At 42.5% G+C, this 13,252-nt stretch overlaps 1 protein-coding gene across 2 annotated transcripts in view; it reads left to right on the top strand.

The window, feature by feature from the left end:
- The window catches only part of CDH9 (cadherin 9), a 209,438-nt gene that overhangs the window by 553 nt on the left and 195,633 nt on the right, over nt 1-13,252 (top strand). The window lies entirely within an intron of this gene.

The following is a 13,252-nucleotide window of genomic DNA, read 5'->3' as shown; positions in this document are numbered from 1 at the left end:
GAACTCAGATCTGAAATATGCATGGGGTCTATTTGATAATAAGTTAGCAAACAAGGAGGGGGCTGTATTCAGCCTTGCTAGAGAGTCATACAACATCGCAGATTCATTATTAGCACGATGATGATGATTTTGAATACTACTACAGTTTAATTCACACGCCTCATTCCTCGCATTCAATATTTCTATGCAGAGAGAACATTTGCTCTCCTCTCCAGGGAACAAGCTTTAAATCCCTGCTCAGTGCAGGCTGTTGTTTTGCTTTTTGTTTTTAAAAGATCTGTGTAGAACTCGGGGAAAAAGGATAAACAAGGTTGATTGAAGTCATTAATGTGTATGGCAGATGGATGCATTTTGAAGGGCAAAAATGGAAAATCGGCATTTCATACACTGTTGGAACAAAGGGAGAAAACTAACATGAAGCTGATGGGGAGTATTTGTCATGTTGGTCTTCAAGAACATTAAAAAATGAATCAACATGTGCCGCTGACCAAGGTTCAAGCTTTCAGCTATCACAGAGCTCTTCTGCAGACTTTTTGTTCACAGACATGGCCATGCACTTTAAGACATTAAGGACAAAATCAGCAAATGGGGTGGGGAGAATCAACCATAGCCCCTTACCAGCCCACAAACTCTTCCCCTTATCTAGTTTGAACAACAAAACAGCTGAAGAAAGGCCACAAGGCAGGAAAATATTATAGTCAAATTAGAACCTTTAAAATCTGAATGATGTAAAAACGTAATTAACTAATAATTCTCCCACCCCCTTTTTTCCATTACACATGATGGCACCATTCCCATTTCAAAGAACATTTAGGTCTTGGACCAAGAATGATGAATGTGAACTGTAAAGGAAATCAATATCCTCTGCAATTGTATGGGCAGTCTGTGTACTGTAGTCATTCATCCTCTGGCAGGCAGTTTTAAATAATGGTTCAAGATTGAAACGAACAAGGAGCTGAGTTGGGGTAATTTTCATTTGCACTAGCTAAGTTTGGACAATCAGGGAAGGCCCTGACTGCTGATGGAGTGGGTGAAGAGGGGGGGGGCGCAAGTGGAAGTTCCACCTGAATGTATTAGCAAGAGCATACTCCAAAGCTATTATATATAGAATATAGTCTTTCCCATTCCAAATTACAGAATTTGCGTGGCTCGGGGAGGGGGGGAAGGATAATTTGTGCTGGAAGTTTAAGTTCAGCACAATAGCTACTGCTACTTGTGATTCTAACAATATTTTTTACGTCAATATTGTCCAGCAAGCATGATAGATTGTAGAATGTATTTAATGAATTATTGTGTGTGTTCCTAATATTATCTATTCATATAATAAAAATCTAACACATCAGCACCCCAACACAAAGGTTTCCATGTGTAGAAACTGGATGTGCATCTAAAAGGAGAATTTATTCGCATTGTGCATAGTACATTGTGGAATGCCACATATGGACATATATCTCTATCCACATGTAGACAACGTGCTTTCAAATGTGTACCTCTGAATGTATTTCCCATTGAATGTAACAATCTACATTCTGATGAGCATCTGATTTATGTTGTTACTAATGCATGTGTGGAATCCTGCTTCTGCATACGGATTGTCGACTCGAGAATGGGGAAAATCCCACTGAGTTATTTTTTCTTTTAAAAAAATATGTACCCCCCTTATAGGTGTGTTTTTGTTATTAATATGGGGGATACCCACATTCATACTCGTTTCTGTATGCTAAGGGCCACATAATGCTATATAGTTTGAGTATGGGCTGTGGGAATCGAACCCACTTGGATTCAAGGATGGGATTGTATAGATTTTTTTAAAAAGTTGTGTAAAGTTTTATTAGCAATAATATGAAACTTTATGCAGTGGCAGGCAGGCATGCTGTATATAGTCTGATGGCTATAAAAGCATCAGAAAGTCTATCAAGGGTAGAATAAGCCATCTTATACTTTATACAAGGCAGAAGGGCTTAGGACTGTGTGACAGTGTTACCTGTAAAACTAGGGATGATTTCAGGATTGTGTGCTTTGCTTCTTTCCCTAGATTTGTTTGAAATGAAATGGCAGATCTGGACCATGAATAATCTAAGTGGTTCTGTGCTACTTGGGTTGAGGGATGCTGGCTTAGACAAATATAAGGGGCTAATGGGAGCAAATATAAGGAGCCCCTGCTAAGTGGGCAAAGAGGCACCTTTTAAACATGATTCTCTTTATTTAGCAGGGGGAGAGTACCTGGCTTTTCCACCCCCAGCACAGCACACCCCTCCCAGTGACTGTTGCTGGTGTCTGTCTTATGTTTCCTTTTAGATTGTGAGCCTTTTTGGGAGAGGGATCCATCTTATTTATTTGTTATTTCTCTGTGTAAACCGCTCTGAGCCATTTTGGAAGGGCGGTATAGAAATCAAATAAATAAATAAGTAAATAAATAAATGGGAGACACAAGAAAGGGAAAATAAATCTTAGATAGTGCTTTTCTGACTAATATTTTTTTCGAGGCATAAAGTTTGCTTCTTTCTTGCCAGCTTCATTGGCCATTATGAGTAAGCAATGAAATGCCAATGATTTCAAAAGAACAGCAGATTTAGAACAATGTGGAAAGCCTAACTAGACTAAGTTTCCGAAAGCAACAGTGCATGCTTAGTTGGTTACTCAGGGAGGAGAAAAGGTATTGAAATAAATCAGATCAGCCAGAGAAAGAGAAAGAGAGAGAGAAAAGTATTTGAACAAATCTGGCAGGCAGAGAATAAGGATCCATCCACCTTGAGTAACGGAGCTGGAAGATACTTTATGGATCATGATTTCCATCTTCCCCCTTAAGACAGAATAGTCTATGAACAAACCCAACCTTTTATGAAGGAAATTCCACAATAGATTTTCATAGTGCATTCTCATCCTTATTTGAAGGCAATATGAATAACTACCTTATTCATGCTGTAATATTATTATTTAAAAAAACAGTGAGTGCGGTTGGCACTGTGCAAGATAGGGATGCACCATGTCATAACACTGATGTATCCTTTGAAATAGGGGAGTTAGGAACATAGGAAGCTGCCTTATATCGAATCAGACCATTGGTCCATCTAGATTAGTATTGTCTACGCTGACTGGCAGCGGCTTCTCCAAGGTTGCAGGCAGGAGTCTCTCTTACACTTAACTTGGAGATGCCATGGAGGGAACTTAGAACCTACTGCATGCAAACCTGCATATGCTCTTCCCAGAGCGACCCCATCCCCTAAGGGGAATATCTTACAGTGTTCACATGTAGTCTCCCATGCTCCTCACTTCAGACCAGGTCTCCTCACTCCTGGTTGCATCTTGCAGGGCCCATACAGTTCATGTGAAACTAGTTTTGTAGTCATGAATAATATACAGCACCAACCCCTCATAGCAGAACTGATGCTAAGCATAAGAAAAAGCAACCCACCAACATTAATCAATAGGATTTAGATCCCAAAGTTATGCATCTCAGATTTGGGAGAGAATATGCCAAGTAAGAATAATAATTCATATACAGTGGCTGACATCCTGACTAAATTACTTGACAGAAGTCCCATTGAAATTAATTGGACAAGTTAGTCATGACTAAATTGTCCTATTAATTTAAATGTGAATTCTGTCACATTGTAATTTAGTCAGGATGTCAGCCAGTGAATATTTCCATACTGTAACTTTACCACTATTTAAATGGTTCAGCTAATGACTATCTTTATGAGGGCATTATTTATAATTTCCCACACTCCTTGGATAAGATTTCATTAATGCTTGATGGCAGAGAGCAAGACTTCATTAAATGCCAATATTTTGATCTTGTAACACTGTCTTCCATTTAGAATTATTTTTATGAGCTAACTCCCCTAAATTAACAGCATTCGACATGTATGTTGCACTTTAAAATGTTTCATATATGTTAACAGTAATTCTTACAACAACCCTGTGAGGCAGGTCAGTATTATCTCCATATTAGAGGTGGAAGACTAAGGATGAAAGAGAGTGGTTTGCTGAAGGTCACTCAGTGAGTTCATGGCTGAGGAGAAATTGAACCTGGGGATACTCTGGCTCACACTTTGCCATTAGTCACTATAGTACAATAAACCAAAAAAATTTACTCAAGCACCATCTGATCAAATCACCTAAACATATTTGAATATATAAACTATTTTTCAATGGTTACTCATGTCATGGAATGTGATAAATATAAAATTTCCTCTGAAGGGTTGTGCAGGATATGAAAGATGGATGATTAATTTGATTATCTTTTTAGAAAGATGTTCTACCATCAGCCTTGCTTGCTATGGCCCTTAGAAGGTTTAATGTATGACTGACTGCTACCAAGATATTAAAAGATGTGTCATCAGTTGTCAGAGGTACATGGACCATTATGTCATGGTCTTATTTCTTTCTAATGATTTCTCCCCCAAACCTCATCCCATCAATGCTCCTGAACTCTGACTGGAAATGAAAACTTGGTGAAAAATGCTCGCACAGGACAGAGTGTTAAAATTATGCCAGAGCACTGAAGGAAAAATTGGAGCTGAAAGAAAATCAGGATATAATAAGAATGAACAGGCAGTAACACCAACCTCCTATTTATAAAATGTGAACACTGGAAGAAATACAGAAAAAAGAATGGCGAGTTGGAGTACAAAAAATTCACATGGAGATGATTTATCTACCTATTCAAGAGTTTCTTTTGAAGTTCTGTACTTTGCAGTAGGTGCTCTGTGCAAATGCTGCCTAGAAATACACAAATATTTGATCATGAATAATGATATCCGAGTGGAGACAGAATACATTTTCCATTCACTGAAGAGCTTTATGGAATAGTCATTTTTAGGAGACTAAAGCCCAGATTTCTGCAAACCGGGAATAGAAAAGCAAGCTGGGGAAATGAGTCACAACTCTGCGGAAACGGAACTCTTATGTAATTAGTATTTTAGCAACACGTGAGCAGATTTTCACTTTTCAATAAATACTGAATTGAAGGAACAATGTTGCGGCAATGTGAGCTGTTTTGCATTCTCCCTGCCCCAAGGAATGGGAATTTCAAGGTGCCTTTTACAGGATCAATTCCAATTTACAGAGAAAGCCCTGGAGACGTAGGGCACATCTGCACCACAGGTTTAAACTGGTATAATACCCACAAACCCCAGCCCCAGGAAACAGTGCTAGGGATCTCTGTTAGAATTCTCAATATCCTTATAATTCTAAGGATCCTCTGAGGGAATGCTTGATTGTTAAACCAAGAACTTGTTTAAAAACAACAACAACCCTGAAGGGAATGCAGAAAGAAACACATAGGAAAACCCAAAGTCACAGCATTAAAAACCTATCCCCATCAACCTCTTAGTAAAAGAGTAAAAGCTTATACTAAGGTCGTTAACATGACCATAAACACTGGGGGCAGGGAGGGCTGGTGGGGGAAAGCAGGAGCCTGCCTGCCTCCTCCCACACGACTGGAGGTGCTCCTGGGCTCTGCAGTGCTGCGTGCCCACACAACCAGTGCATGAGTGCTCCAGGAGCGGAGAGGGGGAAAGCAGGCTGGGTCCTCCTGCATCCCACAATGCAGTACACCTGGAGTGTAAAGTGCATTGGGGGATTTCCCTACTGCTGAGTGTTCCGTCCACCCAGCTCTATGGATGCTTGGGTTGCCAGCAACCCAAACGTCCACACGACTGGGCAGTGAGTCACATTTAGCCCAGATTTAAAACCCAGGCTCCCTAGCTGAGGACTGCCAGGATTGGGACTGATCCTGGTGGTTCTCACAACTAGCTCTCTCCAGGCAGGGCTGCACTAACTTGGGTAGAGCAGGTCATGAGAACAACCTCTTTATGTTTTTTTCTTAACCTGCACCAACAACTGATTTTCACATGTGGCATGCATATCACCTGCATGCATATGCACACAGACACACACATGCGCAAGCAATTAGGTGTGACTTGAGATTTATGCCTAGAAAGTTGATCTGAACATACTGAGGTGATTCATGAATAAGTCAATGCCCATGAGCAAGCCACACCAAGTTCAAAAAAGGCTTATTTGCATAACAGTTTATAATGCTGCAGTGCATTTTATTAATTAGGCAGGAATTTGAATTTGAAGAGCTATTACTAATTAATGGCTCAAGAGGAAAAAAAAATATTTTGTTTAGATTGCTGTTTAAGCAGTAGTGAGCAAAGGAGCATCATTGTTATCTAAATTTCTGGTGCATCATGGAGATTTCATAATAGTCACCCAATTTGTTCTGTTAGAAAAAGAGCCTGGGTCACAGATACATATGTAAGTTTTATGGACCTTCTGCACCAAAGCTGTAAGAACTAGCAGCTCATTCTGCCTTTCTGATTAATACATGTGTAATTACTCAACTCTTCTAGAATTCTTTTAGCCAGTGATCTCACCTACTAGGGAAGTGCACGAATCAATTTTTAAAAATCCGATTTGTACCCAAATGTGTTTGGGGTCTGAATCTGGCCAGCTAGCACAGGGGTCATTTGTTTTGTCCAAAAATCTCCCAAAACAGATAGATTCAGATACAAATCGTTTGTATCCAAATCGATTCACACAGACACCAGGTGCAGGCAGTGATTCTCTCAGCAGCAGGAAGGGAGTGAAAAAAAATTCTTTTCACTTTCCCTCAATCAGGAAAGCAAGAACAAGAAGCAGAGAATCCACACCAGGTAGCAGGCAGGCAAAGCAAAGCAAAGCAAAGCAAAGCAAAGCAATGCTCCTCTGGCACTCTCTCTCTCTCCTCCCACGAGACGGAAAGACATAATGGTGTCTATCTGCCTCCTTAAGTACATTTGAAAATCCCTCCTTTTAACTCCCCTCCCCCTTTCTTTGACCCTTCCTCTAGCCAATGCAGGGCCAGTCACCCCTAGCAACACAAGATTTGAATGGAAACAAGCCAATCTGGAACCAGGGGGGAATTGCCAGCCAATCATTGCACACTGTTAGTCACCAATCTGAAGCTCGGGAGGGCGGGATTAAAAAAAAAATTCCTGACACAAAATGTAGACAGCAAGAGAGATTGCCACAAAATGGATGTCTGAATCTACAAATTCAGGTAGATTTGGGTACAAATCGTTTTGTACCCAAATTGATTCACACATCCCTATTAGCTACCACTATATTGTCAGAGCTATTGAGTTCGTAAGGGAGTTGGGGAAAATTCTTGAGATGTACTTCTCTTCAGGGAGAAAAGCATTCAGCACAGAAGTAAAGGCTACATCATTTCTTGTCTGTTGGATCATGCTTTGACTCATTTACACTTCCCTATCATCTTACTTATATGAGTACTCTGAAGCTATTGGTCTCTAAGCACCTTTTTGTGAGTGCATCTGGTCTGTGCTTTGGTATTCTGCATTCTGCCTTGTACAGGAAAATTGGACAGGGGCTTATGAACAAGACATCTATGCTTTAGAGAAGTAGTTTACAGACATTGTATCCTCTCCATGCCAGCTTCTCTTCAATGGAACCCCTAAACACTGTAAAAGATTCTGCAGAGGGGTAGGGGTGGGGCAGATGTTCTTGGGTGCCCACTAAAGCTCACATAAAATGTTAGTCAAGTCTCACTATCACCTCAACAAACTAAGGGCCAAACAACTATTATATGTAAATAAACGTAAATGAAGCCTAATGGCCCTCTTTACTTTTAAAAGCATCTCCAGACGGGGTGATTGGAAGTAGAAAAATGGCAAGGGAAGGGGCACTTAAAGCTTTCTCCACCTGCTGTTCCTCCACCCCAAATATGTGAACACCACCCCCATCCTATGAGACTCAAATACGTATTTCCTCGGAGTTCTGTGAGAAAAGAGTAAAGAGCCTTCCTCTTCTGACTTCTCCACTCTCAGTTGCCCCTTCTTGAAGAAGCGGGGTGGGGAGAGAGAGAGAGCGCGCGCACATGTGCAATTGGGCTACACATATAACATCCATTCACACATTATGTTCAACACTCATACGAATGTACAGTGTACGCAGGTACAGTCATTCACATGTTATGCTGAACGCAGGTATAGAACTTCCTTATCTAACCCTACCATGCTATAAAGGGCCTGTATCCAGTTCATTTTTAAAATAAACAGAGGTACAGTCATTTACACAAACACGTGTATGAGTGTACACACATCTGTACACTCATACAGCATAATGTCTGAATTGGAATTGAATCTTTAGAAGATTCCATGCAACACATATTTTATCCCAGAGAGCATGCTCTAGATAATACTCAACAGATCAGTAGTAGTGGGCAAGCTGACTTTCAAGAAGCTTGCTCTCCCCTACGGATCTTCTTGTTAAAGAACTCCTGATCAGATTCTAGATTTAGCCTGGAACATGATTTGAAAAGCACTCTTTACGGTGGGGGGGCTCTTTCAACTTGTTTTTATACATTATTTAAGTTTTTATTCATTCAACTTGGATACTATATACAACTGCCTGAGGCTTTCTTTCTTATCCTATAACATCCAAAGCAAAATTTGGGAACTGGCAGGGCTGTTTGGAAACTGCTGAAAAAAGTCTGGGATGACAACTAGAAGGTGGCATGGTGACTAGACTAGAAGTGGGCAACTCAAAGTAATTGGGCTGTGTGTAGAAAGCTCAAAAAAAAAAAAAGCATTGCACCCCTCCCCATAGTGCTTGCCCAGTGACACTGACAGGAAAGGGGTGGGCACAGCTTAATAAATAAAAGTAGGGCCTTGGGTAGTGGAGGAATAACGGATGGCATAGGATAAGCAGGGCTCTGGTGATGGTGGTAGCAAGTATGACTTGTCCCCTTAGCTAAGCAGGGTCTACCCTGTTTGCATTTGAATGGGAGACTACATGTGTGAGCACTGTGAGATATTCCCCTTAGGGGATGGGGCCACTCTGGGAAGAGCATCTGCAAGCTTGCCTGCAGAAGGTTCCAAGTTCCCTCCATGGCATTTCCAAGAAAGGGCTGATAGAGACTCCTGCCCTGCAACCTTGGAGAAGCCGCTGCCAGTCTGTGCAGACAATACTGAGCTAGATGGACCCATGGTCTGACTTGGTATAAGGCAGCTTCCTATGTTCCCATACAGCAAAAACCATAAGGTAACCATAACAAAACATCTAGCATTTTGTTTTTGAGTTCCACCAGCAGTCAATCAGATGTTCCCAGCAATCTCACGTGGAAGAATGAAAGCAAGAGTCTTGTAACCAGTATCCAGTATTAGCAGGGGCATAGCTACAATTGAATGGGGGGGGGTGTCCCTAGGTCCCTGAGAGGGTGGTCCCCTGCCTGCTATGGGACAGTTTGCTCTTTGCTTTCCCATTCATGCCTCTCTGCAGAAGAAGTGGAGAGGTGCCCATCTTCACTTTTTGTTCCAGGGCCCACTCCAACCTTACTACAACCCTGGAATTAAGAGGTATGCTGCTTCTGTATATGGAGAATTTTAGTTCTCTGGGTTAAGTCTATTCAGAATTGCTTTGCTTGTGAGCTAATGTTTGTTACAGCCCAAACGTCTTGCAAGTCTTCAAAAGAACAGGCCCCAAAATGCAGTCTCATTTGACAACAACTGAAAAACTAGAAGTTTGTTCACACAACCTGTGAGCAGGACAGAGAGGGTGGAGAGGAGAGCTGGTCTTGTGGTAGCAAGCATGACTTGTCCCCATAGCTAAGCAGGGTCTGCCCTGGTTGCATCTGAATTGGAGACTTGATGTGTGAGCACTGCAAGATATTCCCCTCAGGGGATGGAGCCGCTCTGGGAAGAGCAGAAGGTTCCAAGTTCCCTCCCTGGCTTCTCCAAGATAGGGCTGAGAGAGATTCCTGCCTGCAACCTTGGAGAAGCCGCTGCCAGTCTGTGATGACAATACTGAGCTAGATAGACCAATGGTCTGACTCACTATTTTTTTATTTTATTTTACATTTTATATCCCGCTCTTCCTCCAGGGAGCCCAGAGCGGTGAACTACATACTTAGGTTTCTCCTCATAACAACCCTGTGAAGTAGGTTAGGCTGAGAGAGTGGCAGTTTCCTATGTTTCCTATGTTCCTATGAGGGGGGAGGCAGGATCTCACCTACCTTTCCTCCAGACAGACCTCTTCATCTTCTTCTTGTCCCACTTATGCACCACTTGTGCACCCACATGAAAGGTGCTGCCAGGAGAATCGGGTTCAATCAAGCCTGGCTGGTTCTGGTCCAGTCCGTGAGTCCACTGAGCCAGCTCATGGGCCAGCTTATGGGGTATACTCAGGGGGATAAACAGAGCAAGCACAGGGGATTTCCTAGCTTTAAAAGGCTTCTGTTTAACCTTAAAGCAGTGGGAGGGGGCCCTGAAAACAATCCCTTTACCTTTAAAATGAAGCTCTACCAGTGACGAGAGCAGCAGCTGCTATGGTACCGCCCAGAGAGGAAAGTTTGGGTGGTATAGGAGTTAAATAAATAAATAAATGTGGCGGCAGATGCTGGGGAGGTGGCGGCGGGGGCTCCTCCACCCTCCCCACCTGACTTCCAAAAGAATATTTGGAATATTTTAAAATTAAAATAAATTAAGCTTAGCACAAAAGCACATTTTTATAATTATAAGGGGCTTCTGCATGTATGAAACATGGGTTGAGAGCTCAGTGGCAGACCACATGCTTTGTACAAAGGCGCTAGGTCCAATGCTTGGCATCTCCAGATAAAACTATATCAAGCAGGAGGACCAGGGAACGTTTCTGCCTGATTCTTTAACAAGCTGCTGCCAAATCACAGACAAAGGTTCTGGGAGAGAAGGACCATCTGACTCTTCAAAAGTTTTTTTCATATGTCTGTAGCCCTTGCCTTATTTTCATGTTATGTTCAGCACATGCACAATCTTAGCATTTGTGCTAATTTATTTATTAATTTAATTTATTTTATTTTTAATTTATATTTATTTTAAAATATTTATATTCCACTTTCTTCAAATGGAGTTCAAGAGGGCTAGTGAAATTTGTGAGGTCTGATTTTTCAATGTGAAATTTGAAGTGTAATGGCAGGGGAGATAGGTGCCAATTTCCCACTCTTTTACAGAATTTCCCCCACACCTGTTTGCAGCTATTGTTTCCCCAAACTGTTGCTGCTACTTTGACACCTTCTTCATGTAATCCCAGCTAATCAGAGATCATATAGTATACCTTATTTTATTTTATTTTATTGAATTTCTATACTGCCTGATATAGAAATCTCTATAATCATAATCACTCTGATTATGACATCACAGTGCCACATAGCCAATCAGAATTGACTAGGGGGTGATGGGTAGCCACTGTGGAATAGGGATGTGCACAAACTTTGGTCCATGCACAGGTCTGAATATGAAAGAACTTTGTGGTTCTGTGAATTGGTTTGTGCCAGTTTAGCCCAATCATGAACTGATTCGGTGGTTCGAGGGTAGCACCAGGAAGGTGGTGAGTAGAGCAGGTCCTTAACCGTGTTCTGCTGCTCCATGCAGCTTCCTGCTGCAGCGGCACTCCTCACAACAGCCCAGCACACACATGGCCTCCGTGCATGTGCGGAAACCATTTGCTTGGTCAGCATGGTGTTGCTGAACATGTAAATGGTTTCTGTGCATGCATGAAGGCCATATGCATGCCGGCATCACCACAACATGAGAGCTGTTGGGGGGAGTGCAACATCAGCAGGAAGCTGTATGGAGTGGTGACATGTAGGTAAGGACCTGCTCTACTCACTTTTAAAGGTGCCACTCACCACCACCACCCCCAGCACCGCCCTTAAACCACTGAACTAGTTCGTGTTGGGCAGAACCAGCACAAACCAGTTTCACAGAACCACGAAGCAGTTCGTATTCGAACCTGTGAGGTTCCCTACTGTGGAAACAAACAGAGCAAGACAATAGCTGTCTCTTCCTCCCACCTGAGCCATGAGAATCACAGGAAGTAGAGAAGAGGGAAATATTTCTCTGCTGGAGTGTGCACAAACCGAAAAATGCAGTTTGGTTCAGATTTGAATCAATCTCAACCAAACTGCATTGCCCCAAACTGATTTGGTCAAACTGACCGGCCAGTCCAGTCCGTTCAAACTGGTCCGGCGGTTAGGGTGGCAATACTTGCGAAAGGGAATCCAGTGAGGATTTCCCTTTACAAGTAAAGGAGTGGGGGTATCCGCCAAAGGGTGGTGGAGGAGCAGCAAGAAAGGTTGTTTAAGGTTCTTACCAGCTCCCTGCTGCTCCTGCTGCTCGCTTCCCCCCAGGACAGTAAAATCACCTCCAAACTAGCCATTTAAACAGGCTGCCCACGCAGGGCGGCAAAAGGGGTTTTCTGCAAGCACTGGCAGGTCACAAGATGGGCAGATTCTGCAGCAGCATCCTAGGTATATCTGTCCCATATAGACTGTTGAGAGGATAACAGGAATTACTGTATGGGTACTTTGTATTGTGAAACATGTTATAGGGATAATAATAAATGTTACTGCTATAAACACCAGCCCTGATTCATATTTATGAAAATTGCTGGGTGGGGAAGAGGAACACAGTCTGATTATTACTTGAAACTTCTAAGGCCCACAGTTTTTGATGATGCTTCATTTGAAAAAGATTGCAGATGTAGTGTTTTGTTTGGATGTGGTCTCATGGCTAGATTAAGGGACAACAATTTTAAGTGTTGTGCCACTGAGACCATGGTCTCGACCAATTCTTCTCCATGGAGAATCGGAGCAAATTTAAAACAAGGCTTTAAATCTCTCACTTTACTTTTATAATTTATTAGCAAAGCCCATGGCTTGGTGGGCAGCCTAAGAAAATAAGGGGAATTCCCTTCCTTTCCCTTACTCTGCTATTTTGATAATCCCCACCCGCTCAAGCAGGACAAGGGCCAGGACCAGGGCTATTCCAGAGCTGGCCCTACATCCTGTCCCCACAAATCAATCATTGCTTAGTGCAAAAGGTGGTAGCCCTTACCAAGAAGTGGTAAAGGCTGCTTCTTATCCAACCCAGAAGCTGCATTTGGGACGGAAAGGGGAGAAACGGTCATGCTTCACATTGCCTCCTTTCACCCTTCTCCTTCCTGGCCGGGAGTGGGTGTGTTGTTGACCACAACTTCAGGAGAGGGAAGAGTAATTGCTACCCATTCCATGGAGTTCTCATCAGTGGTGGCTGGTGGGAAGATTCTGGCCTTGTATCATCCTTATAGAACCCATTCCACGGGAAGTGCAAAGCTGTGGCGGGGGGAACTCATGGACACCACTGGGACTAGGGTGGCTAAAGCTGCTCCCTGAACTCTGTAACATTGAGTGTCAAGCCTGCCTGCACCCATCTCTGCAGATGGGGTT

Source organism: Hemicordylus capensis, chromosome 4 (assembly GCF_027244095.1).
Source record: "Hemicordylus capensis ecotype Gifberg chromosome 4, rHemCap1.1.pri, whole genome shotgun sequence".
NCBI classification, from domain to species: domain Eukaryota; kingdom Metazoa; phylum Chordata; class Lepidosauria; order Squamata; family Cordylidae; genus Hemicordylus; species Hemicordylus capensis.
Note: the sequence above shows the minus strand (reverse complement) of the source record. Positions and strands in the feature narration are given on the sequence as shown.